This window comes from Erpetoichthys calabaricus, chromosome 12 (assembly GCF_900747795.2).
Source record: "Erpetoichthys calabaricus chromosome 12, fErpCal1.3, whole genome shotgun sequence".
Taxonomy (NCBI): Eukaryota; Metazoa; Chordata; class Cladistia; order Polypteriformes; family Polypteridae; genus Erpetoichthys; species Erpetoichthys calabaricus.
Window position 1 is genome coordinate 135,353,645 of NC_041405.2, and position 6,945 is coordinate 135,360,589.

Sequence of the window (6,945 nt, forward strand, 5' to 3'; positions counted from 1 at the left end):
TACACACAAGGAAGGTATGGCTTTAAACGTGTATGGACACTGTCCTTTTATCGTATTCAATAATGGTAATGATAATTATCATATTCTTTCTTTATGATAAATGCTTATTTATTCAACACCGTAAACGCCAAGAGGTCTGGAGGAGCATGAGAGATAACCAGAGAAGTATGTGAGGATTTTCTAGGATATGCATAAGGGAGTGTTGGGGTAACAGACATGATCCCAGTTAGAATAGGTATGTATCAGGGGGATCATTTTTAAATGCTTACCTCTTAGATCTGGTTATGGATGTGTTGAGCCATAGGATAAAAGACTAATCCTCTTGATGCATGCTTTTTGCTGATGACATTGTGTTGTGTAGCACCAGAAAAAATCGGGAGTGGTCTCCCCCAGGCTTTCTAGTATACTCAGATATGGGGATGGATATTTAAGGAGTAAACCGCAAGATAATGATTATATTTTTGCCAGTAACAGCGCACTGTACGATAACGTGCAGTTAATTCACTCGACTTGAGCATTCATAGTTTCCATCTTTCTCTGTATGTTTAGCATTCGTTTGCTCAGAGGTTGATGCCCTTGCTGCTTCCTGAGCAGCTCTTCTTTTTTCCACCCTAGCGGCCCGCTTCTTCTCTTCTTTCGTCAGTATCTTTTCGAGTTACAACTGATTAAGTCAGTGTGACTTAGTACTTTATTACGTTTTCCTTAATTTTTCACATAAGCTGGCACTTAAGTCTTCAATCTGCCTCAAGAATGATTTAAGATATGAAGAGGTAGGGGAAGTTACAGCGAAGGTGGTAGGGAGTAAGAACGGTGCCTGCACGCATGCGCCACACGGCTGTCCAGCTGGCCGCTGCCGAGAGTTGATTCTACAATAAAATAAAATAAAAATAAAAAGAGGAATAACTTTGGAGGTCAATCATCACCCCGAAAGCGGATAGTAGATGTCACATAGTATATGTTTACCAAATTTCAGGTCAATAGTTCAAACGGTGTGTGAGCTATAGGTGATTTAAAATCCTGGACAGACAATAGGACAGCCATGGTAGCGTATTATCCATCCATCCATTTTCCAACCCGCTGAATCCGAACACAGGGTCACGGGGGTCTGCTGGAGCCAATCCCAGCCAACACAGGGCACAAGGCAGGAAACCAATCCCGGGCAGGGTGCCAACCCACCGCAGGGTAGTGTATTATATAAGAGGATATTATGTACATTAAAGAACTATCCATCCATCCATCCATCCATCCATCCATCCATTATCCAACCCGCTATATCCTAACTACAGGGTCATGGGGGTCTGCAGGAGCCAATCCCAGCCAACACAGGGTGCAAGGCAGGAACCATCCCTGGGCAGGGTGCCAGCCCATCGCAGGGCACACACACATACACACCCACAAACGCAGTAAGGATCTGGGAAGCAAATGCAGGTCTCCTAACTGCGAGGCAGCAGCGCTACCACTGTGCCGCCGTGCTGCCCCACATTAAAGAACCATCAACAGCAAATCAAATTAATAATTTATTGGACAATTATTATTAAAATAAAGTTGAATAAATTGGACTCTGCAGCTGCATGAAAAAAAATTGAGTATGTTTTCAGGTAAAGTACGCCTTCCAGTTAGCAGAAATAGCCCAAAAGTTGATAGAAATCTACATTTTGTACCTAATACTTGTATGCAAAATTTGGCTGACCTAAGTGTAAGTGTACTCAAGTTTACATACACACACACACACACACATAATTCTAAAAATGGTATTTTCGGAATCAGGAAGGTCTAAAACAGCGAGATTCATCAAAATCTCGACATCAAAGTTTTGGGTGATTACAATACTTCCCCTATACTTCATATATGAGAAAGTAAAAAGGAAGTAGAGAGGAATTTGGAAGAATGGAGAATGGCTTTGGAAAACAGAGGGTTGAAGATGCATATAGGGAGAAGACAGAATAGGTTATTTCTTCAACTATGTGTGATTTTCAGAACTCTTTATGTAAAGAGGGCCTTCCTGGCTGAATACTCTTCCCCTTAATTTCTACTGGTGTCCCTGAGTATGTGAGGCATCCTTAAATTGAAAGAATTTTGTGGGATCTACTTTATCAATGCCTTTGAGAAGTTCTGAAGACCTGGATTAGGTCCCCATGCAGTCTCCTATGCTCAAGACTAAACAGATTTAATTCTTTGAGCCTGTCACAGGAGGACATGTCCTTAAGTCCTGGGAGACACCTGGTTGCTTTCCTCTGCACAGTGCTGCTATGTCTTTCATGTAGCGTAGCGACAAGAACTGCACACAGTACTCCAGATGTGGTCTCACTAGTGCATTGAGCTCACCAGTGGGAGCTGTCACTAATGTGGTCTCAGTAGTGGGAGGTGCTGGTACAGTAAGTTATACAACTAGATAACAATAATAGGTGATTGAGGTTTTGGTCCTGCTAAGTAAGGCTTCTGTAATAGTGCCATTTCAAAATATTTATTTGAACCTAATGAATTTTATCTAGGACTCAGTCTCTCTTTTGATCCAGTATTGCTGAGATTGGCTCCAGCCTGGCCTGTGACCCTAAAGTGGATTATGAGGGCATGACAGTGTTATGGGATGTACTTGCAGGCTGGAGTAACTATGTGTGTCCCACTGGTATAAAACGTATGACTGGTACTGCTCAGCAGTTGCAATGTGAATCTAGACAATGATGTTGGGTGTGCACTGGTATAAGCTCATGAAACAGTACTAGTTCATACCTTTTTTATAATCATGAAGAAATTGCTTTTGCTGGTTGCAGGTGGGCACAGGCTAGATTAACTGGCACAGACAAGAGTACAGGGCAAGAGTTATCATGCAGTTACAATATGAAAACCGTCTCACAATGCAGGGTAGGAACTAACTACAGATCTGATTAGGACTAGAAAAAAGAACTAATGCAGATCTTCATTGGAAGCTTGCTTCATTTGCACTGAACATTTGTAGGGTTAGATGAATAGAAGTCAGTGATACCGATGATGCAGATGAAACAAAACAGCTAGCTACAAAAACCAGGCAGTCAAGTTTTTTCCAAGACTGGAGATACTGAAGAGCCTTCTGTGGCAAATGTACAATATCACGGAAGTTAAGGGAACAATATTGATAAATAGCTTCTGGGTGGGTCTACTGAACTCGGCTGTTGTTGGTGACTGAGCCTAGCAGCTGCTGACAGATATTGACTGAAGCTGAACTGCAATATTAAGTACAAAAAGCTAGAGCTTTTAAAATGGAGATATTGTCCCTGGAGGTCATTTTAATGTATAAATGCACTTTTTATGTCTGTACAAGCTGCCTGGAGACTAACTGATATTGGCCAGCAAGAGTTTTTTTGGTTCAAATAAAGTTCAAGCAGTATAGCTGAAGCTTCTTGTGTGGCATATATGCTAACTTTCAATGTGAAAGCAACTCACAATTACTTGGAAAAAGCTTAAGTTGAGTGACAGTTTCTGTAGTGCCAGCAGCTGGAATACTGGAGGATGTGTCACGTGTATGTACTTTTACTGGAATTATTGGAACTTTGGAGCAATCTTCACACGTGAACAGTGGCATCTCTGTATTAGGGGCACATGGAGCATGCTCACTATCACACACACACACACACACACACACACACATTTATGTATGACTTCTCAGGATGGTCCTGTCCTCTCATAACAGCATTCCCCTCCCAGGTCTGTGTGGCCCCCACCAGAATTCTCATGCCAAAAACGCCACTGCATGTGAATCATCTCAACACCCTCATTGTGTTGCAGACTTAAACACAAGAGATCTATGTTTCGTGATAAGGCTGTGCTCGTACCTTAGTGGAGGCTTGTGTTACACAGCTCTGCGTCAAAGTGCTTTTCTTTCTGTTTTCTGATCCCAATTAAACCGTGCCATTTCTTTATGGCCAGTTTTCATGGAACAATTAAACCTTTTCAAATAACATTTTACCAGCATGCTGTTGGTTCTACCTAGAAACACATCCTGAAAGAAAACACATTCCCTGCTCACAAGGAGACTGTTCTTCCTTGAAATATGAAACACAGAGCAGCCAAAACTCAGAAATTTAAGCAGATATGGTAAGACTCCAGAAGAGAATACAGTTCTGCCTCAGGCTCCCAAATCAGTTAATGTCGAACAGGAGGGAGCCACTATGTGTTTCTTAATGCAGAAATGTATAAAATATCGGAGCTTTCATTTTTCAGAAACACACATGGGAGGAATAACAAAAGGGAGAATTCAAGTAACAAAATTAAAACCGAGACGAGTTAAACTTTGCTGCTTCTCTGAGCCTGTCTGCACATACAGTGCCTATAAAATGTATTCACCCTTTGGAAGTTTTCACATTTTGCTGTTATATATGATGGAATCACAGAAGATTCAGAGTCAGATCTCAATCCAATTGAAAATTTGTGGCTGGACCTGAAAATGGCTGTTCACTCACGATCCTCATGCAGCCTACCCGAGCTTGGGCAGCTATGCAAAGAAGTGAGACAAAATGGCAGAGTCCAGGTATGTAAAGCTGAAAGAGAGAGAGCGACCTGTGCACACAAACTCAAGGCTGTCACGGCTTCCAGAGGTGCAGCTACTAAATGCTGACATGAAGGGGATGAATACTTATGCAATCAGTTATTTTGTGTTTTATATCTGTAATTATTTTAAACAATTTTGCAGTGATTTGTTTTCACTTTGACATCATAATGAGTCTTTTTCTGTTGGGCAGTGTCAAAATAAAGGTACATCCATTGATATTCAATGGCGCATAAAAAATAAAATGAGAATACTCTCATGAGGGTGAATACCTTGTATGGACAGTGTGTTTAGTCTTTGTCTATCAAATGCTTCTCAACTTTTTCACCTCATTTCTGCTTTTCTCTCTTTCTCTTCCTCTCTTGCTCTCTCTCTTTCTTTCTCCTTTCTCATACTAGTATGGCTTAACCTCATCTCTTCTCACAACCTCAGATGCAGTTAACACTTGAAGAGGTATGATATTTAACCATCATCTCAGAGTTATTTCCAGATGAAATTCAGAAATCATTTCTGGAATCAGAAACAGCCCTTTAAACCCATGGAGATATCACCTCCTGGTGTCCACTGCACGTCCTAGCCATACTCAACCTTGGAAGAATTATGTCTCTAAGACACCTTTCAGGATGCCGCCTATTCCATGATGAAATTCAAATTCATTATCATATGTACAGAGTGCTGTGAAATTCTTACTCACATAACACAAATGGCTAGTATGGTCAACCCCTCTTCTACTCGTGATCCTTTTACTATCCGCAATGGCCTAGGGAAGTCTTGATGTCTTGACTGTCCTATGTGGTCTCATTCTCTACAGTTGGAGGGTCAGTCTCCTATAATCTGAGAAAAGTGTCCTGCCCTTTGGTGTTCTTGGAGAGTATTGCAGGCTTGCTCAAGGGGTCTCCGTCAAGGGTGTTTTCAGAGGACTCCCTTAAGAGGCACTCAGTATCTTAACAAGGTTCACTGTTTCTTAACAACCTCCATGTTCCCATAGTAGCATGTGGAGATGTGCTCTGAGAACCAGTGAAGGTTTCTTTTTCTCTTTGAAAGGTCCCTTTTGTCAGGGGTCATCTTGGTGAGACCCATGCACCTGGCAATGCGAGCCTGGCAAATCCTTACAAATGTACAGTCATATGAAAAAGTTTGGGAACCCCTCTCAGCCTGCATAATAATTTACTCTACTTTCAACAAAAAAGATAACAGTGGTATGTCTTGCATTTCCTAGGAACATCTGAGTACTGGGGTGTTTTCCAAACAAAGATTTTTAGTGAAGCAGTATTTAGTTGTATGATATTAAATCAAATGTGAAAAATTGAATGTGCAAAAATTTGGGTCCCCTTGTAATTTTGCTGATTTGAATGCATGTAACTGCTCAATACTGATTACTTGCAACACCAAATTGGTTGGATTAGCTCGTTAAGACTTGAACTTCATAGACAGGTGTGTCCAATCAAGAGAAAAGGTATTTAAGGTGGTCAATTGCAAGTTGTGCTTCCCTTTGACTCTCCTCTTAAGAGTGACAGCATGGGATCCTCAAAGCAACTCTCAAAAGATCTGAAAACAAAGATTGTTGAGTATCATGGTTTAGAGGAAGGCTACAAAAAGCTATCTCAGAGGTTTAAACGGTCAGTTTCAACTGTAAGGAATGTAATCAGGAACAGGCACAGTTGCTGTTAAACCCAACAGGTCTGGCAGGCTAAGAAAAATACAGGAGCGGCATATGTGCAGGATTGTGAGAATGGTTACAGACAACCCACAGATCACCTCCAAAGACTGCAAAAACGTCTTGCTACCAGATGGTGTATCTGTACATTGTTCTACAATTCAGCGCAATTTGCACAAAGAACATCTGTATGGTGGGGTGATGAGAAAGAAGCCCTTTCTGCACTCACACCACAAACAGAGTCGCTTGTTGTATCCAAATGCTCATTTAGACAAGCCAGATTAATTTTGGAACAAAGTGCTTTGGACTGATGAGACAAAAATTGAGTTATTTGGTCATAACAAAAAGCGCTTTGCATGGCGGAAGAAGAACACAGCATTCCAAGAAAAACACCTGCTACCTACTGTCAAATTTGGTGGAGGTTCCATCATGCTGTGGGGCTGTGTGGCTAGTTCAGGGACTGTGATCCTTGTTGAAGTCGAGGGCCGGATGAATTCAACCCAATATCAATAAATTCTTCAGGATAATGTTCAAGCATCAGTCACAAAGTTGAAGTTACGCAGGACAATGTCTCAAAACAAAGCTCGAAATCTACAAAGGCATTCATGCAGAGGGAGAAGTACAATGATCTAGAATGGCCGTCACAGTCCCCTGACTTGAATATCGTTGAAAATCTATGGGATGATTTGAAGCATCAAATTGAACTGAACTGGAGAGATTTTGTATGGAAGAATGGTCAGAAATACCTCCATCCAGAATCCAGACA